This window comes from Aythya ferina (assembly GCF_964211825.1).
Source record: "Aythya ferina genome assembly, chromosome: 7".
Taxonomy (NCBI): Eukaryota; Metazoa; Chordata; class Aves; order Anseriformes; family Anatidae; genus Aythya; species Aythya ferina.
Genome location: NC_140302.1, coordinates 1,580,225 through 1,606,478, shown reverse-complemented (window position 1 = coordinate 1,606,478; position 26,254 = coordinate 1,580,225). Strand labels below are relative to the sequence as shown.

General features: G+C 44.1%; 1 protein-coding gene across 3 annotated transcripts in view; it reads right to left on the bottom strand.

Annotated features, from left to right (window-relative positions):
- The window catches only part of PHYHIPL (phytanoyl-CoA 2-hydroxylase interacting protein like), a 122,717-nt gene that overhangs the window by 50,693 nt on the left and 45,770 nt on the right, over nucleotides 1–26,254 (bottom strand). The window contains exon 1 of one of the 3 annotated variants that reach the window (XM_084526164.1): nucleotides 1,506–1,635. The exons of the other annotated variants lie outside the window; for them this stretch is intronic. The gene's annotated coding sequence lies outside the window, so the exon portion shown is untranslated. Of the gene's footprint in view, nucleotides 1–1,505; nucleotides 1,636–26,254 lie in introns of those variants that run through there. 3 annotated transcript variants of the gene reach the window in all.

Below are 26,254 nucleotides of genomic sequence, written 5' to 3'. Positions count from 1 at the left end.
ACAGCAGTGCGGAGGGATGAGGCTGCTAACCATCCTCTCCCCGGGTGCTTCCAGTGCCCCCAGCACACAGCAGAGCCCCGTCGGCCTGCTGCACACCCTTACACATACTGCAGAGGTGGCCGGGATGCAGCACCACCGTGCTGGCTGTTCCCAGCTCTGATTTCTCCTCTCAAGCAGATACTGCCTAGTGAGTTAAGCCTGACTTGTAGCCACTCCAGGGGCAGTGATCCTATCCTGTATTCAGTTCCATACGTTTTGTGCATTTGGCAATGATAGGCTAAGGCTTAAGCCGTGGCTGTATTGGCCAGCTGTCTCCAGCCTGCCTTCTAAGTACCAAACAAATTGTAGGAGAAATGTCAATAGGGAAATATTGTAAAATAGCATTTCATATAGAAAGTACTCTGCCATGACATTCACAATGAGTTTCTTAATCAAGCAGTACACAATTTAATACCAAAGTAATGACAGCCAGAATTCAATACCCCACATAACGAGCTTTCCAATAAGAATTTAAATTAAAAAATAAAATAAAATCAAGGATGTTGACACATGAGATTCATGCAAATACAAGGTGATATGCTGGAACTTGACAGTGTGGAAAGTGTTGAGAAATTTATAAAGCCAGGTACTAGTCAGTCTTCATTTTCCAGTCTACCACCACACCAATGGGTTTTACATTCCTAAGAGTTAATGAAACATTTATCTGTACAGTAAAAGCATCTATTTCCCAAACTAGGTGCCAAAATAAATAGTCTGATATCCCATCCCACAGAACAGATCATTCTGCACGTATATAAATAAAACTCCACTCAGAAAACAAGCAAACAAGAAAACCTTTATCCTAGAGCATCTGGGATCCAAAGGCATTCAAGTCCAAGCGAAGAAATCATGTTTGAGATTTATCACATGTTCAAGAGCAGGTCTAACCCTTCTTTTCATGGAAGCAGCCATAACTTTTTGAACAGATGGGAAACCTGATGGTCTAAAATGCAATAAATCCCTTACTTACTGATTTCAAAAAGGGAAAGTTTTGGTTTTGAAAGTTGTTTTCAAGACAGTTTCCCAACTCCACAGCTTAGAAGGCCACCAGTGTAGAAGACTGCAATTTTATGTTGTTAAACTCTGGAGATATAGGATCCAGACAAACCTACTTAATGCCAGCAGAGTAAAAAAAATAAAGAAAAAATACACATCAGATTTGTCTGTACAATATGGGCATTCCCACTCAAATGCCTCAGGCATTGCATACTCAGGATCGCACCAAGGCCTTAATTCCACAATAAATCCTCCTCCTGTTCCCCAGCGCATCCCTCTTCCCTACTTCGCGCGTATTTGAGCTTCTCGTTCAATCTCGCTGTCCCTGCAGGCAGTGAGTCACATTCTTCCAACTCCCTCAGACCTGGCTTCTCACTTCTCAGCATCCCTTCCTCTCCTAGTTGCTCAGCTCTTTCCTAGCTCCCTTCCTTCCCTCTCTCCAGTCTCCCTCTGCCCCAGGACTGCCATACCTCATGCACAGTGTGACTGGCTGGGATCCCTGCTGGAGGAGCCACCCTCGCTGGCGCTGGCAGCTTCTCTGAGGGCCCTTCCCCTCGCAGAGGCTCTGCGCTGCCCGCCCGGTGCTCCTCCCCCAGCTCCCGCAGTCCCCTCATCTGGACGCAGAGAAGAGAGGATTTGTTGAAAGTGGTGCTGGGGCCTCATGCGAGGAATGGTCCTGCCCACTGTGGCCAACAGCCAAACACCGGAGACACTGCACGTGAAGGGGCACTAAGGACCTGGGATGCTGCTGGTCCCACACCCTGAAGTCGGGCAGGCGTGAGCTTTGGGCTCTGAAGGCAGCATGCATCCTCCAGCCCCTTCGCCATCGGTGCTCCTGATGACCTCCCTCTGAGCATATGTGCTTGCCCTGCTCCAGCACGGGGCAACAGAGGAGCAGGAGGTGGCTGTGCAGCCAGGCTTCCCCTGCCACACTGCTCCCATCAGACTCCCATGGCACAGGGCTGATCTGGCTGCCTCTGTGGGGCTCTTTGGCAGGAGCCCAGCAGCAGCTGTTCTGTGCCACTGCTCACATTGTACTGCAGGAGTATAAACATGGGCTTGTCCACAGAGCAATCAACAGCTCTGGAGGAAATCTACCATCATCCAGTGTCAAACAGGCCAGAGGAGCTGGGCAACTTTCTGTATGCCAGCTCTTACCCATGGCCCAATTTCCTACCTCTTGTAACAACATGGATGTTCACTGGCATCAGAGAAAAGACGACATTGTGATGGGACTACAGTAAATATTCTCAGAGTTTGATGCTGCAGAATCGTCTTTGATGTTCCCCTGCTTTTAATGACACTGGATAATGCTTAGCGTTTCTTGGGACCATGCCATTATGCCACAGAGATAAAGAAATGAGGCAGAAAATACACAGCACTTAAGAAGACAAAAAGAGTCACCAGTGTGAGGAGAAAAACGATTTTGGAACCAAAAAAAGGCCATCTCAACCAATCCTCTCTCTACCCTACAAATATTCAAAAGCAGTAAAAATGTTATCACCACTCTACTCACTCCTGTCTGAGCTCTCTTTGGCTGGCAGGATAAGCCTGGAAAGCACGGAGACAGGATCCTTCATCTGCCTAGCAGTTTTAATACCCTGCTCCTTAGTAGTGCATACTCTACATGCACCACCAGCGGATTACACTGACTTTGCACAGATTTGAGTGGCTGCACAAACTTCATAGCCCAAGAACACAAGAGTGAGACCAGCAAGAAGTCAGCACGGTTGGTCCTTTCCAAGCTTTGAGATCTCTAGCCCAGCAGAAATTCCCCATGGCTACCTGAACTTCAAGCCTGGACTTGGAGCCCCCGGGTTCTCCCTCCTGTGCAGGTACTGGCCTAGTCTTCTGCAAATACTGGATGGCAAACTGCCCTGGAGCCCCACCACACACGGACCAAGACTTAATGTCGCTCCTACAGTATGCTGTGGGAAATTCCAGTAGTGTTAGGGGCTGATGTATGTGCTATAAACCAAAACCGCGTGGTTTCATTTAATCCTGTTATCGCTCGGGCTGAGTTGCTTTGCCTGTAAGGAGAGACTGCCCTGAACGTAGAGCCTGAAACCTAGGGCAGCACCGGGGTGCAAGCAGGACCTCCAGCTACTCCCCTTTGCCCACCCCACTGCAGACCAGACAGGGGAGAAGCACACACGCTGCGTATATACTGTCAGATACTGCTTTAGTTGCCTTTACAACAGAATGTGGCATTTCATGAATAGCCCATTTTCCACACGGACAAAAGGCAGGATTCTCCCGTCTGCGTTCCCGGTTGTCGCAGTAGTCAGCTGATCAAGCGCTTCAAGACCCCATTTGGAAACTGATGTAAATTATCTTTATTCTGCTGTCTTCAATGAAGCTAGACAAATTCACACCCACTGAGGAACTACTCCTTATATATTCCTGCGATCTTGTACAAAGGAATACAGTTACAAAATTGAAATGCAAATATGGCTGTGAAAAGAAGAATTTTTCTCTTCCCTAAAAGTTGTTATCCCATCAGTTTTCTAAAGGATCACAAAAGTGTAGGCTGCAGACGTTTTTCTGTGTGTTCCTTCTTGAAATTAAGATTGCTTTAAACAAGCCCAACCTCTGTAACTTTTCTTCTTTCCCAAATCAGCTACTATTTCCTGTTCCGCATTTAGTTTTTAACGAGGAATTAAATATGTACTCTGATCAAAAAATCAATTTCCTTTTGAATTACCCAAGTGTTAAAACCTCATTGCTGTGGTAAAAAGATGACGCTCTGAAGAACAGAGCCATCTACAGAAATCTTTTTGATAATGGCGTCCTTCTTTCAAATCCAAACATTTCCTTGATGTAGAATACAAATTGAGCTCTAGTGTACAAGTCAGCTCGGATTTCAAAGTTGGCCTTTATACTTTGCCATTAATTAATTCCGTCCAAGAAATTCAAACAAAGATACAAACAAAAAAGTTCTCTAAATACGTTACATAAGGCATTCAGAATATTCCAATTCATTCCCCTCCAGGAACACAGCAGAGTCAAAGAATAGTGTACACAGCATGTTTAGACTGTATAAAAAGCACTAGAAACTGTAAGAATAGTTTTAAACCCATTTATTTAAAGCTCTCCATTATAAGAGCTATTGTAGAGTATTTGCTAATCAATCTACACTTCTGAGTTCTAAACAATTACAGGCTTAATGAAGTGTACTTTTCTTCACTTTCAGAAGCAGGAACAAAGAGTTTCCTATTAAAAGGGAGGAAATGAAAGCAGAAGGCAGAAGACCTCTTCCAAAACTTACTGAGGCTACACAGCAATTTAAATATTAAATAGAAAGTCAGCAACTCTTACTTGACATCTCTTCTTTTAGGGGAAAAAAGATCTGGGAAAGATGCTTTCCTCCCCAGTGCAGCTGTACAGCCTGAAGCCAGGTGCCAGGTAGGATGAATATTCTCTCCGTGACAGTAAGGAAAGCCTCCCAAAATCTGGCAGGGAAAACTCACACAACTTAGTCAAGTTTTTATATCTCATTTTGTTGCCACTATCATAATATAACTAAAACAGAAGTTGAGAACTGGCGTCAGTAGTCAGCCCGTATAGAGAGATCTTTCAAACTGGGCGGCTGACAATGTTTTTTGCTGGGGAGTAGGAAACACAGCATGGAATAACAACAGCAGATGTCTATTCAGTCTGAAAGCAAAGCAAGTTTGCTTTTCCTCAAGATCTACTTAAACTAATTTGTAGATAAACACAAGGGAAACATGCCCCCTAACCTCTTTGCTGCAAAATTTTCTAGTATTCACTCACCTGAAAACAAATCTGGTAGACAGAGTTGAGAAGGCAGAGCCACAAATGCTATGTCAGGCCAAAACCAACGTGAAAAGCAGACTTTGTTGTGCCCCTCAGTACTCTGCAATGCACAGATGCCATCTCCCTCCCCATCCCTCCAGTGCTATTGTGACAATCTTTTATAAGAGACCACAGAGCAAAGCTGACACCACACAGCGCTACAAGCACCATTAACCTCAGTGAGACTACCCACGTCCATTTTATATTTTAACTCCTACTCTTGTCTCTTTTTTCTTTGGAGCCCACCTCACAGAGAAACAATTACTGGAAGCTTCCTATTTGGGCTAGGATCTTATCTGTTCGTATTTTTTATTTTTTATTTTTTTATTTTTATTTATTTATTTTTTGGTAGCCCATCTGGTTATTTTTTTGTAATTTTATGTGCAGTTAGATCTAAGAGTCCCTACTGTATGACTTATATGACTTCATTTTTAACACTCCTTTGTAAATATGCAGCATGAAAAAGGAGGTATTTCACATTCTTCCAACATTTTTGTAGGTTTACCTCTAACTATAATGGACTACCTTAATAAGGTTTTAGGTTACCATCACTTGTAGCATTTCCTAGGACAGTTTCAGAAAATACAATTCTTGTCAGGGGCATGGAGGTTAACTCTGGTGCCTATATGGGCACAGAGAAGCACCTACCTTTCCAATTTGCATTTATAATTGTTTATGATAACCAAGGCTTAGGACTCACTGTATTTCCATAATGCTAATTTAGATATATTTTTTAATATACATTCTAGTTAGGGGAATCTGCTTAAATATTCGGATTGCCTTTAGGCACATAACCACCTGCACTGAAAGGCATAGATGTTCCTTGACATGTTGTCTGAAAATTTGTTACCATGTATCTTCGCATGTATGTTTGAAAAAAGGATAAATGACTTCATGAAATATAACTAATAACCACAAGGATTTTGTGAAGGATAAACCAAGACATCTGTGAGAAACTATGAAACGTTGATCTTCACGGGACAATCAGGTAGGAGTTGCACCCTAAACGAGGAACAAGCTAAGAAGTGTTCATGAAACCATAGTAGCCTTTGATATTAACATGGGTTTCAGAGGAAACGTGAAATTCCAGTTTTCTTAAGGAAACAAAGTCCATCTGATACCGCATAGTTATGCGATGCATAGCCAGGTATTCAGACATGAACAGAAGACTGCAGCATTTGTCCAAGAAAAGCAGTATCACATGAGTAAAATGTGTGGTTTTCTTGTGACTACAATTTATAGACTACATAGTCCGGGGTGGTGACAGATGAGCACTTCTGCTGCATAGTGTGGGATGATTGCCTATTATGCTAAGGGCTCTCTGTAAGGAAGGTTTCCATGACAGCATTCTGTGTATCATTGTTATTTGGGAAACAGCATTGAGTTTTGATCTCTGACTTCTACAGATTTTGTTATTCCCATGAAACATTATAGCCAAGCGGAAAAAAGCCAGGGCTAACATGCATATTTTACATACAGCCAGAAATGCATGGAAGTGATATCCCCGTGATAAAATGTACAGCTATGTGATAAACCACAGAGCTATTTGACAAATGCACCCATTAAACACCTTTAATTACTTTTTCTACTCTCTGTCCAGTAACCGTTCTGTCTTGGGGCTTATTCTGTTGTTATATTTTTGAACAGGTTCAGACAGCTGGCATTTCCAGCCTGCTCACTACATTAAAATACAGACATTTTCTTGAAAACTACCTCTGCCTCAAAGCCCAAGAGAGGTTAGGTTCAATCCTGGGCCAAGAAAAAAAAAAAAAAAAAAAAAAAAAAAAAAGGCTTTTCTATACATTAAAATGTGATAGCTTTTAAAGCACAGCAGCTCATTCCATAGAGCTGAGGATGCATTTAGCACTGAACAAGAGGGGAGCACTGGGAGTGGAGCGGCCTTAAAACTGCTTCACAATCAAATGCTCATAAAAGTTGTCCCAAATAAGTTTTTAATCTGTTTTGCAGCTCTTTTTTCTCTGTGTTTGGATGGGGATTTTCCAAGGTGTCTGAAGGAGCTAGCCGCCCAATTCCTATTGAATTTCAGTAGCATTCTGCCTCTTAACTCTGTCGTGCTGCTCTGAAGGCTATTAGACATGAAACATAGCCTCCCTACGTGAGTTTAAACTAACAGCGAGAATCTGCGATTTTTCAAGAGCATGGCCGAAAAACAGATCTCATCTGCAGCAGAGAGCTCCTGTGTAACTTCCTTTGGAACTGAGGACTTTCCTAAATCCACCTATTAATCTGATAAAGCAAACTATAGTATCACATTATGCATATCTGTCTGTAAGTGTGTATGTACAATTTACACACAATAAAATACCTAACTAGTTGCAATCTCCTTAAGGAGCTTTTCTCTTAATCCATTTGAATTTCAAAGCCTAGCTAAAATTGCAGGGGGATTTTAATTGTATACAAGATTTGAGCTTGGATAAGCGATCCGTATGGATTCTTAATCTTTTGTGGGCAGCCAGTACTTGGTAATCAGTGTAAAAAAGAATTCAATAATAAATACAAAGAACGGTCTACATTAAAAAGTCTGGATTTTCTAGTACCTTTGAAGGCACAGCACACGTGCCTCTGACAAAGGAAAGCAGATGCACTGTTCGCAAAATGCAACTTCAATTACTTGATCTGCCCACATTTCTTAGAGGATTATGAGAAAGATCTGAAGACATGGCAAACAGAAAACATGATCAGTACAGCGTTCTCCCCACACTCTCTTCCTAGAGTAAATCCAGAAGTGTTTTTCTGTATAAATGTCAGCCAGGAGCATTAACCACTGGTGTCCCACTTTCACACATGCTCCTCCCTTTCAAGCTCCAAATAACCCAACAGAATATCGCAAGACGTATTTCCATCCTTCCAAACGCCTGTCGATAACCCTGCACTGTGTCAGGAAGGCTGTTTTGCTGGGATACGGCATGGAAACAAGCCACTTGCTCCCTTTCTGAAGAATGTACACATTTAACTTGTGAAAAGCTTTTTTGTGTAAAGGATGACCCGATATCCTTTGCTAACATACAACCTGAAACTGGAGCTTCTGCCATGATCAACACGAACAAGATGCAGTGGTGGAAGCACAGATAACCCCAAACTTACTTTGCACAGAGCTGTGGCATTTAGCTGACAGACCAGGGCTAAGGGGGAGACTAAGGCCCTTGGCACAAGTGCTGGCAATCGTGCTGGTTCTGACAGTAATTTCTCTCTCTCTAAATCTACCATAAGAGAAGGATGAGGTAAAGTCCTACAGGAAAACACACAGGTGAAGTAGAGAGAGGCTAAGTTTATTGTAGTCCTTTCCTTTATCCAATGCTAAGGGAAAGCAATGCTTTTAATCTTCTTCAGAGTCAGGTGATATGCTCAAGGGAGTCCTCTTTTTAACATCACTCTAGAAAACTCTACCTTGCACAAGTCCTGGGAAGATAATCAAATGCAAACATACAATCAAGGGCAAAATAAAATCAACCCAAGAACAACTTTTGATGATAAAGTGTTCCCAATCCAGACAACCTGGACATATGCCACGTTGAAGCCAAAGTCACAAATAAAAACGAAGTGTGAATTAACAGGCTGCAGGGGAAGCCAGAGAGGATTTTGGACTCTGTGAAACACTGGCACGAGACAGCATCTGAGCTGCAGCAGGCTGCCTTCCCTGGGCCGGCTCTCCTGCACGGGGAAGGCTGAAGGAAGGCAGCAGAGAACAGGTAGAGCTAGCACCCACGTGCAAGCAGAGCAGCACATTTCTGCAAACTGGAGCGTAAGTGTGCAAAGTGTGTAGATAGCTTATTTTAAGGTCTGAGCACCACAGGAAAGTGCAGATAAATGTTATCTTGGAAAGGCTTTCACTTCTGAGAATACAATGGCAGCATAGGTCCAGTTCCTGCGTACGTAGCATGTTTCTCTTAAACCAAAACCTCGCACTGCAAAGTGTAAACAATATTTCTTCAGCTCAGAGAGGTCAGGGTCCATTCTACTTTTTTAGTCTATTACCAATGAAAATCGCAATGAACACCTGAGCTGTAGAAAATGCATTTTAAAATCCCAGCTTTCAAACACACACCATTTTATAGAAGCTGGCAACAGCGTATGGCTCCCTACTTGTTTTGGATCCCCTGTCTGACTGCCATGGGAGCTAGCTATGTAATATCTGATGCTTACAATTCACTCATCAGTGGCTATTCTGTCTCTCTCTCTCTTTTTTTTTTTTTTTTTTCCAAAAGAGAATGCTATGCAACTCTAATCAGAGTTGAAGTAAATCAATACAAGCCCTTACTTTCATTATATTTAAATGGACAAATGATTTATTGATTTGTATATCAAATTTAGCACACATATTCTCTGTTTTGTCTGTTGCCTATCTGCTATAACAGTGTATCTCTAGGTCCAAACATCATTCAGTACAAAGCAGAGTAATTCCAGGAAGATAATCGAGCAACAGTATTAGTATAGGACACATTTATTTTATGTTGTCTTGAAGTTTGTATTATGTAGACATCTCCATTTGAAAATACTGAAGTAAGGTGGTGTCCTGAAAAAGCCATTAAGTTGGCATATCCTTATTTTCAAGGTTTTTTAAACAAGGTTACTTACTGGACCTAAACATGACGTGGCATTTCTAGATATTGAAAACTACTTAACAAGTAAAAGCTAATTTATCCTGTGGCATTGATAATCAGCTGAAACCAACAAAGAGCTGATAAAAGAACAAAGGCCACATCCTCTCCTGCCATGTATCCTCTGTTTAATATGCCTTTGTCATGATTTTTTTTTTTAGACAGTGTGGTCTGATTATATATCTGACATGAACTGATCACTAGAGTGAGGAATTACTAGGATTCATCTCACTAGCCATGTGTACATTTGAGAAGATTTAATTTAACAGCCATCTAGGCTCCCTCTACAACCAATGCAGTAGGACAGGGACCTCACCACCCATCCGCATATAAGGATCCTCTCCACTGATCAACCTCTGCCCAGATGGTGGACCTTGGCTAAGAACCTGGGGTTTAGACAGCCAAATACAGAAGATATGAACGGCAGCTTTGGTGAAAGAGATCTGTGAGATCAGTGTGCTCTTACAGCCAGGCAGAAGCAAAAGGGACTTGCTGAATCATGCCCTCCGTCACACACAGACTTGTTCACTTGTTGAAGGTTGCATAAATCACGTGGGGGCCTTAGAGGGGGCCTTCAGGAAAGCTGGGGAAGGACTCCTTGGCAGGGAGTGCAGCAATGGTTTTAAACTAAAGGGGTAAACTAATGGGATAATGCTTTTAAACTAAAAGAGGGTAGATTTAGACCAGATATAAGGAAGAAATTCTTTACTCAGAGGGTGGTGAGGCCCTGGCCCAGGCTGCCCAGGGAAGCTGTGGCTGCCCCATCCCTGGAGGTGCTCAGGGCCAGGCTGGATGGGGCTTTGGGCAGCCTGGGCTGGGGGGAGGGGGCCCTGCCCATGGCAGGGGGCTGCAACTGGGGGGGCTTTGAGGTCCCTTCCAACCCAAACCATGCGGTGATTCTATGATATCCCATCCTTAACAGGCTTAATTAACACAGTGTTAAGGACAAAGGGCAACCCTACAACTGTAGCACCTCTAATATACTTGAAAGGGCTTTTAGCACCTTTGACCTTTCCTTTCACAGCTGAAGTGCAGAAACGTCAGTCAGGTTTATTTCCACTTGGATGAAAGGAAAAGGAGCATGAAAAATAAGTTAATATCGATGAGCCGTAGAATGATTGTCCACGGTATGAAGGTGTCATCACCTACTAATATCTTATTTTTTCCAGGAAAAATAGCACATCTATTATACTTGTCCTGTGTGTTAGCAGCACCGGATTTGGGGTCAGAGAAGTTTTACGTTTGCTAGATGAATAAAAACATGATCCTATGTGAGTGACTCAGTGCTGTTGTGTAAGCTCGTAAGCATTTTCACATGAAAGATGAAGGCGTTTTAGATGAGCCTACTTGAATCACTGCTGTCCTCTCAAGCTTGAGGACATTGTTCTGAAGAAGACAGACTTGAAATGCAACAGGATTTGAGCTAATGTGTTATTGGAAAAGAAATCCACCAAAGCTCACTTAATAAGGTTTCTTTACTCCAGTACACAACTCAGCGTGGCTGTGGAAAGGCCTCTGGTTAAGATTTCCTCTTGAACTCTGACTCCAGTGACACAGTCTTCCTGAGGGCAGGCACGGTCGTTCTTACCTCATCTCGGTGAAGTGGTAGGTCTGAGATGTACAGCAAAATGCAGGTAATTTCACAGTGATATTTTAAAGTTATTGCAACAATAACAGGTCCATCTGTTTCTTCAATCATTACTGCAGGTTTAAAGAGAGACCGATATTTTTTTTCTTGCCTCCATCAGGCTGCTGGGGCAGGAGAGGAACTCCCCTGGGAGCCCAAGGATGCCCTGCCTGCCAGGCCCTTTGCTCGGCCAAGCCCCTGCTCTTTGTGGCTACCAACTATGCCCCCCACACGGCCTGATGCAGTGCGAGGAGCTACCTGGCTAGCAGGGCAGCAAGGCATACACGGGGAGCCTTGGGAAGTGGAGAGGTGTGGGGGAGTCCCATTTGGTAAGAACTGGCACATCCCCTTGTCACAAGGGTGGAACTATGTACGGCCCTTACAAACCTTGGACTAGTATTGCAGGGGATGCTTCCCACTCTCTCACCAACCCAGAAAGCCGTATTAGCAGATACTGCACAGACCTTAGCAATTACAGCCAACGAGAAAAATCCTGCTCAAGTTTATCATTGTACCCACGCAGTCATGCCTCCAGGACAACCCAAGTAAAACACCAGAAGCTTGGGAGAAGAGACGCATTTAACAGGCCCCCATTCTCTCGCCACCCCCGACAATGTGTTTCTCTGCTGGCTTTGCTTCTCCAGGCAACTGTGCTGAGGCTGCAATACTTCTTTCACACAGCCCAAATGCCGCTTTCTGTTTTGTGGAGCTACACGATTAGATTTGCTTCAGTGGTTCAAAAGTTCAACAGGGAAGAGCTCCTGTGGAGAGGAGAGGGCGAGCAGCTCGCGCTAACAAATGGGTGCTTGCCTTGGAAAACAGCACGTGTCTGTTCGCATGCATCCAAACTGCAGGCTGCAAAAGCATCCCACCGAGAGCGAGCCTGGCAGGGGAAGCAGCTTCACAGACCTTGGAGTCATCAAGAGAAATGCAAACAGGAGCCAGAGAAAATGTTTTGCTACTTAAAGAGGAATTGTTATACAGTCCTTGATAAAGTTTATTGTACCGACTCATGGAATCAGGAGCGAAAACAGTGCCCGGTTCTACGAGGAGAGCATTCAGATGTTAAATGTGACCTCAGCTCTGTGTTGTTGTTGTGACAGGACAGAGACAAAAGGACACACAAAACTCCCAGCTAAGAAAGGGAAAAGAAAAGCTGGTAGCTGAAAGAATCCCAGCTGCTGCCTAGGACAGTCACAGGACGAGTCCAAAGGGAATCTCCCACATCCAAGTCCACATCCAGGGCAAAAATTAGGACAAAGGTGGAAGTACTGAGCAGGTTTCAGTTATTGTGCCTCACTAAGGTTGAGCAAAAGTATTTTCAGAGCCAATGAATAAAGGTGTGTTATTCTTCACCAGAAAAAGAGAAGGTCAAAGCAGCATTATTCCACAAGCACCACAAATTACAAAGAAATACCATCCTCAAAAGTAACGTTCACTGCCCTGCTCTACTGGAGTCAGAGACTTCATTGGCACTGCGGGAGAAGAGTAAGACCTATACATACAGTATGCACAGATACAAAGTTGTCCACACCAGTCTGCTACATTTACGTAGCACCTCTGATCCTGAAGAGTACAAAAACTGTTTGATATGCTCTCCAGCATTAACAGGACTGTTCAGTTGCCACACACCTGAGCTTCTCTACCACAGCACACCAGCTGCCAGCCCCACTGCCAGGACATGTGTGCCATATAACCCGTTGCCCTTTCAAGGCTGCAACGAAACCCAGCAAACAGAAAGGCTTTTCTGAAGCACTGCTGCCTGCCCAAGGCTTACAGAGGAACGGGGTGGAGCAGGCACATCCTGGGCCACCACCTTGTGGGTAAGCTACACAACCTGCTGAGCATGAACAGACCCAAAGAAATGATTTAGAGTGGAAATTAATCTGTAGAGTACTCCCAACCTTTTGAGCCCAGTGTTTATGATGTTTGTTTATGCCTTTTTCCCCCCACATAATATAGCTTGCATGATGAAGCTAGATGCTGGTAGAGAATATTGTGAGGTCAAAACATTTTATACATTGTGGTTACCAGCAAAAGAAGAAGAAGAAGAAAAAAAAAAACAACCAGTTACTTAACTCTGTGGTTTACAGAAAGTGCTCTTAAAGTTATTTTTTAAAGGCACACCAAACCTAGAAATATTCAAGTTGGGTGGTCAGTATTTTTATTTCAATCTCATGCAACTGGTGGAAAATAGGATCAGGCAAACCATGAAAGCTTAAGCCTACCTCTGGCTGCATTTCTGGCAAGAAATCATTGCTCAGACTGAAAACGCTGCCATAGTCTACAAGAAGACAACTGCGGATGAAAAGTTATCTCAGAGATGTGTCACTTTTAACATATGGGGCCATTATCATGAGACAGAACTAAGAAAAAAGCCCAAAACCACTGAAGGCATTTTGGCATTTGTTTTAGACTAACAAAACTCCTGCATGTTCTATTTGTGGTTTATTATGTGTCTGCACATCAGGAGAATGTGCATTTTGATTTGTAATGGTTCAGAAACAGGACAGGAAACCTGAGCCAAGGACAGGATTTATTTCTGCTTTTAAAACGCTTTTTTTTTTTTTTTTTAAGGCCTGAGATTAGTGAGGAATGACCCTAAAATCCTGGAATGATATTTCTGTGCCCTCTTATCAGACAAATGTATGAAGAAGAAAATGATGCCAGAAGCCACCTTTAGCCACTTTACTCACTTTTGTTGTGTCCCCCCCTCTCCTATTTTACAAAACAAAATGTTTCTAACAGTAACAGTGAAGCCCTTGAGAAATTACCCAGGAAAGAAGCCCCGCAATGTTTAAAGAGAAGCTTAAACAAACACATATCAAAAATGTGTTTGAAGTTGGGAGCTCAGCTGGAGCTGCTACTTTGCAGCTGGGGAGACACAGGACAGCTGTACGGGCTGTCAGGACAGCACTTGAAGCTGATGGAGCCCAGCATCTCTTGTGCCTTTGCCAAGGCGGGAGCTTTGGCTCGTGTCCCGCAGAGATGTCCCTGAGCTGAGAGCCCCTTCCCCAGCCACCACTGGAAAGCTTGGAGCACACCACGCTGGGTCCCTGACCAAAGGAGGGGGAGGACACTTCGAGCTTTTATGATTTATAAAGTGGAATTACAGTTTAAAACCATCAGAACTGCGGACAAAATTAAAATATCTACTTTTAACTTGCATTTTGGATACAGCTACCTAAACTCTGTGTCCAGAAGCACAATTTAGAGTACACAGATGGTGTAATGACCTACATGGACACTGCGTTTCTGCTGTTCTTTGGAGTGAGTGAATGACTTCTGTATCTTTCCCTGTTTTCGTGCCTGCTCTTCAGTGCTATCCTACCAACATATTTGGGATCAGTTTCTTTAGACTCACCCTTGGCTGCTCCGCAGGTTTGTTTTCAATGTTTTCTCTTAGCATTTTTATTGTAAAGATATTGAAAATTCTCCTCATATACATGTAAATGCTTCAGACATTTTCTAATTAAAAGCACGTAGTCTTTGAGTGGACTCTTCCAATGATTTTTGATTGTTTTCATCAAGAAGTGCAGCTGAGAAGCAGCTCACTTCTAGGTAAATGAGCTCTACGCTGCATGGCAAGCAAACTAGCACTGCAGCAACCCGCTGAAATAACAGCAATGAAGTCTGGCTCCCGGACTTTCCGTGCTGGCTAAGCAAAGCACGAGGGTTAAGAGCATTTCTGCTGTGCAGTGGTGCTCTTCTGCATAAATTTGGGGCTTTCTCATTTGTTTTCCAGGTCCGTCTTCCAGAACGGCCCAGAGAAGCTAGGAATGCCCCATCCCTGAGAGTGTTTGAGGCCAGGTTGGCCAGGGCTTTGAGCAGCCTGGTCTGCTGGGAGATGCCCTTGGCAGCAGGGTTGGAACTGGATGAGCTTCACGGTCCCTTCCAACTGAAACCATTCTGTGGTTCCGTGAACTTGGAAACCTAGTTTGCAGAGATGTCAAAAGCACAACTGCTGAGATTTAGCCAGTCACATTAGGATTACGAGTAAAGTTGCCTTAGCAAGCATTTCATTGGCAGGCCATAAAGTTGACAAACTATTTTTCCATTAACCTGAAAACTTAACTCCACCAAGACGTATTTTGTTGATTATAGCAATAAAAACCTAGGGAAGATTAAAAGGAGAAGAAGAATCACCGCTCGGCATAAGTCACGGAGCGTTCAAAAAGCTTTGTAGGTTCAATGAGGTTTAAACTAATGCTTAGCTGGTTTACTGACAGAACTGGATTTTCCTGCCGTCTGGTTTTGTACCACAGTCACGTGTCAGGATAGCATGCCATCTTCCTCCACGTCTGTGTTCCAAGAAAGAGAAGAACCGTGCATGGGAAGAACTAAGGAACTCTACCTCATTCTCTAAGTCTGTCATCTTAAGACCTGACTGACTGAAGCAGTGTCTAACCCACTCAGGCATTCATTTTCTGCACTCCCAAACACAGCTATGGGTGCGTGGTTTCTGAGTTCAGATGTGGTTGATCTGTCGTGAATACTGCTGAGCTCTTTCCTCAGCCTGCGAAGGGCCAGCTCTGTGTCCTAATTTTCACTACTGGGATGTTTTTGAAAGGCTCCCATTATTTAGTACTTTGAAAGCATGCTGTCTCTTCAAGCATAAAATGTTGGCACTGATAAATCCTGGGAGTGTTTATACAGTAAATTGATCACATTATTTTGTTTAAAACTATTGTTCTAAACACAATCAGAGACCTCTGCATCTTAGATTGTGTTCATTTTGGCCCCATCACAGCTAGCATTATGACCTGAATCCCATCTAAACATTTGCCCTCTTAGCATTTATTTTGATTTTAATCATATTCTTATCATAGAGCTAGTATTTGATTACTTTTTTAGAGAAGAAAAGTATTCATAAACCAGATTAAATAGATCATTTTGTTACACGGTTTTGACATGAAACTCTCCTCTGTAGAGCAAGTTATTATTGCCAGATTTTTCTTTCAACCTTTGTAAACATTTACTTTACTGTCCTATAATTGCTTTAACATACATTTTTGTGTGCAAGCTAACGATTCTCCATTAATTTTATTAGCAGGAAGATTCTGTGTAATGTTCACACTCCTTAAAGTTGTTCACTTATTTATTTAAACACCTCTATCAGTCTTACTAAATTCAGTGCTGTGCTTTGCAAACAGGCTAACTTCCATCTATCACAGTGAGCCTTGCAATGAAACACAACAATTTTAGGCACACACCCCAAGCCTATTCAGAAATGATCCATTCCAGCCTGTAAACACAAGTGCCTCTGACACCGATTTATCCAGGAACAGTATTTGAATGTTCACTAATGCATCTGGGGGCAGATCTTGGCTTCAAATTTGGATGAGATGAATGGCTGGCAAATTAATACATGTCTGGTTTACAAAAAGGAAGGTCATATTTTTCAAAACAAAAACAAAATTCCTTTTTTTTTTTTCTTTGCTTTCACTTTTAGATTAATTTCAGCTTGTGGACTGACTCTCCCCACGTTCATGCATACGCTTTGGCAAACACGTTTTGTAGTGAACTAACTCAGGACTATTATATGGAGCCTTTTAACTCAGCGTTGCTGATTCAAATGAGTATTTTTTCAGCGTGGTCATGGTGGCAGGCATTCTCTTTCCGCAGTATATATAGCAAGAGCTAGCATTTACTGTGATGGGAAGCCTACACACTGCGGCACTGTAATGTTTCTGAGAGAGGGGAAGGCGAAGGGGGGAGAGGGACAGTGAGCAGCAGTAGAGAGCTCGAGCCTGTGGCAAGGTAGAGCTCCCAATCTGCATGCACCGCAGGTGCTTTATGTAAGATGTAACGCATTGTTTGAGACCACTTATTTGAAAATATTGACACAGAAATTTATCACAATTATCATGAATTATTGCCTGCCTTGCTGGTTTCTGCAGTAGTCAGTGAATGGTTCTGGAACTATAAAAATAGCCTCAGTGCATTGGATGTTTTATTGTGGTCATGACTGAAACACTGGAAATCCAACAGTATTGCTAATTCGCTGCAGCTGCTCTGCAAATGCGCAGTGCCTTTGGTAGCTTGGCTTTGGGGTTGAAAATCTAAAGCCTTCCAGAAGAGTCAAATTCAAAAATTTAGATGTGGCAACTGACACACCACAACCATCTTTTGCCATATGGCACGCATGTATCAGGAGCTATCTGAGATTCTTCAGTGCATCACACAAAATCCTCTTCAGTACATTTGCTCTGAATACTTCAAAATAAATAAATAAATAAAAATATCTAAGTATACCCTGTCAGAACTTTAGGGAGACAGAACTACCAGAGCTTTAGGGAAAGGGAAGAAGAATTTATCAAAACCTTATTTAAAGGAAGCTACAGAAACGTTTCTAACTTTACCACATGTTTTTACAGAAAACAAAATCATGTTTCAGCCAGTTCGATTTACTACACAGTAACAGGATATGCTGGAGCCCATCATTATAGCCAATGAGTGAAGTTTCTAGTGTTCTTTACTCGATATACAAGTGTATCTATGCTAGAAATATATTAATAGAGAGTCAGTAGGGAAACAAACAGGTCTTGTACCTAGACCTGCTTATTAAAGGCTCCTGAACTGAATCCAGTGACTTGTTGGACTAAGGCATGATATGCTGAAAGGCAGGCAGTCAGGAACTGAATAGTTCAGCAGAATATTTCATTTGCTTTAATATCTTTTGTTCCAGTAGTAAGTCACTGTCACTGTTAAATATTCCTGTCTTACTATTTGCACTCATCTGGCTGCAGCTTCCAGCTGATCATCATCCTCATGCCTTTCCCCACTAGATTAAAGAGCCCGTTAGAACCCATTAAAGTATTTATATCTTGTAATCAAGTTGCCTCTCAAGCCTTTTCCTGATAAACTAAACAGATTGAGCCCCTTAAGTCTTTCCATGTAAGGCATTATCTTCAGCCTTCAGATCAGGTTGGGAATTTTTTCCACACACTAAAATCATTTATTGATTTATTTATTTTTGCTATGCAGCTCGCAGAGTATCTTTTGCAAATACCCAAATACCAATTGGCCAAAGGTAGCCAAACCAGTATCACCCAATTATTCTTATTTATTCTGTTTCCTGCCATCTGTGGATTTTCTTTTTTTCCAGTGCTGAATCCACACAGGGAGTTGCACATGGAACTTAGCTGCCTGTCACATGCATGCAGCTGGCAATTCTTGCTCCTGAAGGTGCATTCTTCCAGTCAATCGGTTTAGTAAGCAGCTCCGATAATTCTGACACCACATCTATCCTGTTACTTAATATTCTACCAGTGCCTGCGCTATACCATTTTCAAAGCTTACTTTCAGACTAAGGAACTGTGTCTCATTGGGCACGATCATCACTCATCAAAGTGCACTTTCCAGGTTCAATGTTGCAACGCTAAGTGATAAAATATGTATCTCAGACAAAACACGGCTTTACCTCAAAGGCTGAAATCAGGGCTGTCTGACCACATTAATTATACTTTTATCTTCTGATGGGCTTCACAGCAATAATGCATGTGAATCAAAACTAATCTGTTCTTATTTGCCAATTTAATTAATACAAGCAAAGGTCTCTATAATATTCCAATTAGCAGACAGATGCAGCAAACTAATTCAGATCCACCCCCTTCCAGGTTCCTGCTTTTCCCTGAATATTTTCTGAATTCTGTGCAGACCAAAGGCTTTTGATAAACATGGCAAAATAAATTGTTCCAGTTACCTTAGTATGGATTGCTGCATTCTGTACTGCTTAAAGTCCTACCTGTAAAATCCACATGACTTAGAAACACTGCCAGAGAAGAAAAAGAATAAGCTGTTTAGGATAGTTTGAAAATCAGATTAGATTACTGCAGAATGTAGCAGTTTTTCTGGAGAAAATCTACACATGGGCCAACTGTAGCAGCTAGAATTGGGTCTCCTGGTCATTTCCGTAGCCGGGTAGGGATGAGCAGAAGGTGGGTGTGCAGCCGCTGTGTGCCCAGCTCTGTGCCCACACCCTGCTGCTCTCCCACCTCCTGTGCCCAGCACCGACCTGTCACACAGAAATGCCACAGGAGGACTGCTCTGCCAGCACCCTTCACCCCGGCAACCTTTCTCCTATTGTGCCATCTCTATGTGCAAAGCTGCATAGCTTGTTTTGTGAGTGACTAATATATTGTGTGACTATTTATATTTTTATTCCTTATTTCAACTGACAGATACATAAACATGTTGCTACAGCATGAGAACTGAACTTTCAAGAAGGTTAACCTGCAGGCTCGACAAAGCAAACAGTGATAGCAGAGAAAAGCTAACGTGAAGAAGAGAAGGAGGTTCAGATCAGAGCATAAAGGTAAGATCAGGCAACAATATGCTTTATTATCTAGGTGATTTTTGCCTGTAATTGCCATCTTTAAGTCTCAGTGCCAAGTGACACTGAGTGTATGGCAGGACCTGAAAAACTTGGGAGTGAAGAGGGAAGGGAATACAAGATTTATCTAACCCAAGTGCCAAGTCCGTGACAAACAAGAAGTCCTACAGTAATAAATGGCTCTTGCGATCCCAGTCGATGGCTAAAACCAGCAGCTCTTGATACTTCTCCCAGTGCGGTGCTGGCAGCTGCTGGGGCCTCAGCACTGGCACTCAGGAGGAACATTTTGATCAGGACACAAAGGTGTGCTGAAGCACGGCTCTGTAACGCTGCTGTGAGCACCAGCTTCTCCCCAGCTTCAGCACAAGGCCGGGAGACCTGCCTGCACAGCCAAGGGCAAGGGGGGGAAGGAAAACATCTCACCCCTGCAGAAAGCAGTGCTGCATTTGAGAGGTACAGCACTCACAGCTTCTTTATGCTGGCAGCTACTAGCCTAAAATGACTTAATACTTCTTACAGTTTTCTTGCAAACACACCCTAGCTCGGTAAGTCAGGAAGGCACTGAAACCGGTGCGTGCCTTGGTATGCTGCTGCCTGACGAGCACAGAGAAGCACTGGGGACGTTCTGTGTTTGAGAGCAGCTTTGTGTGTCACAGCACGAAGCTGCACGGAGAATGACCTCCTTGTCACGTGTGGCAGGTAGCGGGGCACACACAGACCATGTGGCACATTGCTTGTTTTTCCCCAGGCTGCATCAACCAGGAGATGATTTCAGAATACCTGATACAATCAAAGAGCTCCCATCGGGCTTTCAGACAAGCGGGGATGCAATCAAGGCAGTCCAGGGGATCTTTGCTATTGGTTTAACTGGCAGCATAAAATAGAAAAAAGAAATAAGAAAAAGACCAAGAAAGAGCGGAACACCCATAACAAAAGCATTGCAGTGGCCAGAAAATAAAGAAATGTTATTGTCGCTAACAATGAACAGGAACCAATGCCTGCATCGAAGCAGAAAAAGCAGTGAGCAAACACAAGAAGGGTGGCTGTGACTGCAGACTTGCTGAAGTCATTAAAAGCCATGACAAGAAACGTATAGACACTTCATGCAAGATTTATGATGCTGCCTGCGGGAAAAGGTTTGAAGCAAACACCGCCAAAGAGATACATGCAAGAATTAAAATGATATTACTTAAAATGTGTGTAAACAAGGGATGTTGGGAAGAAAGAGCCCTGGGAATGCCACAATAAGTATCCGAGACATTGGGTCAGAAAACACAGTATCAGCACTTTGCCCTACACCAGCAATCATGAGGAAAGGACATCAAGGAACAAGTGCATGCCTGCTCAGGGAAATCAAGTTTCTGCTCGTGTAGGTCACTGAAAGCTGCAGCTAAGAGGCTCTCGTGCATTTCTCACCCTGCTGGGCTATCTGTATTTTAGGCTGGAAACCACAATCAAGAAGGGAAAGACAGAATAAAAATGTGAAGCACTTGTGCCAAAGTAACAAATCAGAAGGCCCGAGAAATAGGGTGAAAATCCAGATATTAGAACAGACAGGCATCTGATCCTACTTTGAAACCCCCAACTTTCACCAACTTATTTACACATTGGCCAGAGAGAAGACACAAGGTGAAATACACGTGTTATTTTCTTCTCTTAATATATGTTCTGATCAAAACTTGTTCCGTACCAACATGAGAAAGACAACATTTCTTCGCACCTCAGCTACGTGTTGGTAAATTCCTTGCCCCCAGACATCATTGCCCTTCTGTTACCTACAGTCCCCCTTAAGCCTGCTGGTGGTACAACCCTTCCTCAGTTTGTTGGCTGTCCCTGGGAATGGGGACTCATTTCACTGGGATGTGACTGGCCAGGTATCTGGCAAGCACTTGCAAAGACTCCAGGCCAAAAACTCAATTTCTTCCACTCTCCAAATCTGTAAGGCTTTAATGAGGTCTTGGGGAGAAGCAGCAGTTTGCAGAGATTCATTAAAGATGAGGACACCCTCACACAGCTACTAATTGCTGTAACTCACTCGTTTGTACTGTTTGTAAGAACTGGAGCTTGCCAAGCGATGCTCCCAATGTAAATTGCTGCGCTGCTTTGTGCCCGCTGTGGAACTTTCCTGCTCTGCCCTTGCATCAAAGCCCAGCAAGGAGTGATTCTCCTTTTCAGCCTGACAGAAGAGACTTGTTTGCTGGGGTCTGTGTGCACCCTTGTCTAGATAAATATTCAGCTACTGAGAATTATGCTGTTGGAAGCTTTCGGAGGAATAATTATACAGGTATCATCAATAGTGTGGTCCTACACACACTGCCTAAAGGAGGTTGCGGTGAGGTGGGGGTCAGTCTCTTCTCCCAGGCAGCAAGCGATGGGGCAAGGAAACAGCCTCAGCTTGTGCCAGGGGAGGTTTAGGTTGGAAGTTAGGAAAAAATTCTTCACTGAAAGGGTTGTGAAGCATTGGTTTGGACTGCCCAGGGAAGGTCGAAAACCCACGATGTGTGCTTAGGGGCATAGTTAGGGGTAGACTTGGCAGGGCCGGGTTAATGGTTGACGTGGCCGCAGAGCTCCTTTCCAACCTAAGCGATTCTCTGAGTCCGTTCAGTGGTTAACTCCTGGACTGCACCCTTCCTAAACATCAGCGTGGCAAATGCTTTGTTGCTGTGGGTCTGATTAAAAATAGTGCTACCGTAGCCTTTCATGAAGAGATGTGGCAAATCAGTACTCGATGAAAATGTATTTTCTCTGTGAAGTCAGAAAGCCTCTGGCTACACTGTTTTTGATCTTATATAAAAAAAAATATATCATTTTTGATTCATCTGCTCATGCTTTCTATGCATGCAGGATTTTCCAGTTTACCCAAACATTTCTTAGCTGTACCTTGACACCTCATTAAAATATGGCACTTGTCATTTATAATCTACTTATCAAAGTTCATGTCTAAGGGTGTTTAAATGAAGGACTAGGTAGATCACAGCTGTTAGTACCACTTGTTTTGCTTAGAAGTACCTACTGGAATCGTGGTTTTGTCTCAAGTGCTTCAAAATTATCTCTGAAGCTGCATTTATACAGAGAGAGAACTACCCTGTGAAACTGAAGCCTAAGTAATTCCCCTAGACCTAAGTATTTCCACTAGCAGCATTTGGGGGAGATATTAACAGAGGGCTTTGTAAATTAAACATAGCAAGAGATTTTACATCTCAGATGGACATTTTCAGAAGAAGCAAATGGCAGGAGATGCTCCCCTGCAGCTCCCAGCTAGGCATGGGTCACCCCATAGCTGTGAAAATCCTGGTGCTGTCTGCTCCTCCCCTGAGCTGCTCGCTCAGGCAGTGGATGGGACATTCACCTGCCAGGCACGGGACTGATTGCTTTTGTTTTCCTTGATTTATTTTTTTTTCCTGGGAGGGAGTATTTTCCCAATACGACTCAACACCCCAGCCAGCTTTGTCTAACTGTGAGAGCAGACTTGAAGGCAGAAATTCTGTTTCTAGAGAAGGAGCTCAGAGCTCAGGTTGCCTGAAAGACTGTTCAAAGTCTTTGAGGGAATGATCATCGTTAACAGCTTTGTACTAAATAAGGGACAACATTTGTCCATAAGGGTAAAAATTACCTGCTTAAGATATAGTTTCTTGTCTAGTTCATGGCTATGAAATAATCCTCTTTCCCAAGCAGAAGGAACCAGAATCTTCATGCCCTACTTGCAAAAATGTGAGACAAACACCCATGGGGATATAAAAAGGCAGAAAAGCAAAACAAAAATTCTGACATAAGTTTACAAAATTCTCAACTACCTCTCATAAAGGTCGGCCTGTTCAGGTATTAAACAGAAAGCCCAGGGGAGTTGCACATGCTGCTACAATGGCACTGGCTGAGTATCTCGTGCTGGCTACTCGCCCAACTACCGTGAGGTGCTGGGCTGCCGTGACCCCAGGCAGCCGTGTCCCAGCTGAGACTCAGACTCCCACTATGCTTAAACACCCTCTTCCCCCTGGAGGATGAGTTTGGCTTCCAGAGAAATCTGCAGAAAATTGGTAATAGCTGTCAACTAAAATCCTGTGCACGGCATTTTGAATAGCCCATGGTTTTTACTGAAGGAGTGAAGTGAGGGGTCATCACGGAAACAAACACTCTTCGGAAAAGCAACAGTTATCACTAACTCTCCTTTCCTAGGCCCTGAGGATCTGCCAGTCTTAAGGCAAGCAGGATTTCCTTTGCCTCTCTGGATTTCCCACTGAGCTGCTGGAAATAGCCTGGGAGAGCAAAAGCCACGGTTGCTTTTGCACAAAACAGCCGCTGCTGCTTGGCAAGAGCTCCCCGCTGAGCCCTCATCAGCCATCCCCTGCAGGTACCTGCGAGCAGCGGTGCCAGGGTGACCTCCTCCCCGCCCCAGCAGCCTGCCGTCCGCCCGGACAGCCTCCGTTTAGCTCTCGCCGGCTCCAGCAATTACATGCTGACAGCACGGCGCTTAGCCAACAGCTCCATCCTGTAGAACTGCATGGCCGCAGCAGCCTGACGGGCAGGACGGGGTTTTCAGCCCCATGGGAAAGCAGACGTTGCTCCCAGGTTCAGTCACACCGCCAAGCACTGACGGACACTGCCCGGGGTGGCAGCCCCCAGCCGAGATGTGGGAGCACCTGGAGGTGAATCAGCAGCATGAAATTCCTCAGAAATTTGCTGGGAAAATCTGCTTGCACCAGGCATTCAGCAAACAGCAAACAGCAACTGCATTTGCAATAACAGTGCGGAGCTTCCAAAGCAGGGAAAGGAACAGCATTTCCTTCAGCATGCTGCGTGACACGGAGTGTTTCTGAGCGCCTCGTACTAAATGGCTTCAACAAACATTGTTCTACAGCGATTCTCCTTGAAATGGTAGCATCTTTCCCAACTATTCTGTGATATTCTGTAGACTAAATGATGGTGTCTGCTAGTCCATGGCTCCCACCCTATCCACCCCATTCATGCTCTGGGAAGGGATTCAGCTGGGGAGCCCCGCCGGGAGGCCCTGTTCCCCATAGCGCTGCCTCAGAGGCACTGGGCTCTGCAGAGCAGGGGCTGCAGGGAGACTCCTCTCTGGGTTCGTGTGGGGGTGCTTGCATAGCAATGTGAGGTGTCAGGCACGGCTCAAGCATCCTACGAAGCACTGCACAGCTCCTCCACACAAAGGGCTGGGCGTGGGGCTTCAGTGCAGGCTTTGGCCAAGTGGCAGTTTTATTTACAACAGTAAGCAACGGGCAAGCAACCAGACCTGCTGCCAGAGATGATAGAGCACAACAAGGCAAAACCCAAAACTACTCTGCTTGCACAAGGGTCCATAAGGTAAAATCAAAAGACAAAACCTCCACGCTGTAAGAGAAGATTGCTACACGAGCGAGAGTGAGCATAGGACTGTTTCTGGCAAGTATTTGAACACAGTAGACATGATGTAAAACTTTATTCAAACCAGTGCTGACAGGATCAAAACAGAACTGAAGCAAAGAGGAGAAATGTGGTGGGGTGAGTTAAGGGAATTAACACAGTTAATAGGAAATATGCAGAATAAATTAGTTATGATAGCTAATTTATCTTCAATGAACACATTTATATATAGGCTTCCATGAATGAATCAGACGAGCAGATTTTAACTCTGCAGGTAAATGTTCTCCAATTTGCGTTCTCACTGGCTCTCACTGTGCAGCTATATCTGCATTTAATTATTAAGAGGGTGACAAATCTCCTTCCTTAGCAGCACTGCAAAAGACAAGGAGGTTTGTCCAGCCTCCTGCCACAGCCACAGGCTGCACTGCCCTGAGCAAGTCCTCCAGCTCCGCTGGGCTTCCCCTGCTGTCTGTGTGCCAGAGACCAGAGCTCCCAGCCCACAGAAATAATGAGCCCCACCGCACTGCAGGCTGGAGGCAGGAGATGCAGAAGGCCTATGGACAGAGACACGCATTTGAAGAACTCTAAGAATAAGCATGAAGAAATGGAAAGGGAATTTTCCTCATTTCATTCCCTCAACATTTTCTGACAAGTGGTCATTTCCTATTCTCACCCTATGAAGGGACACAAGCACAGGCTTAGGTGCTGCAGCAGGAGGATTTCATTCTTGACCTACGATCCAGGAGCCCTAAAACAGGGCATAAGAACCAAAATAATCAACCCAGACACCTCAAAATTCTTCTGTGTAAAACAAAGGAGCATCCTTTTCGATCACAACCAGCCCCTCCAGCCCTCCAAAGAGAGTCAGGTCTTCAGAATGAAATTCTGCCATTAGCAGTGGATGAGCACTTGAGTCCACTTACTTCAGTATCCAAGAGTCCACCTGCTATCTCTGCTGGTATTTCTCTCTTCTCTCCCCCTTTATAAGGAGGAATTCTGGTGAATGACATGCCACGTTATGTCAGCGTCTGTGGCTGACAGTCCTGCGAACACGGTGTGCTGTACATGAGCTGCAGGGTGCTATTCCACCTCAAAACAACCCGTGAGCGCACCGTGTCCTGCAGCTGTCACTCAGGAGAGCAATATCACCTTGCAGAGACGATTAAGTCTGCCCACCAGAGGCAGCGTCTGGCCCGAGATGACAGCAAATTAAAAAGGCGAGGCACTGCCAGAGGCACCAGAATGACTCAGATACCTCCTGCAGATTTACAGAGGCAAGAATCCCCCCTCACCTCACACCCCCCCAATTTCTCCAGCTTTCTCCGAAAACCTAGCTTGTTTCTCGGACAGATACCCCCAGCCTCAGCTGTACCCACTCTGCAGAAGACAGCCGTGTTTCACAGCTGAAATGCAGACACGGGGGGCAGGTCCCCAGCTTAGCACGGAAGCCAGGCTCCACTAATG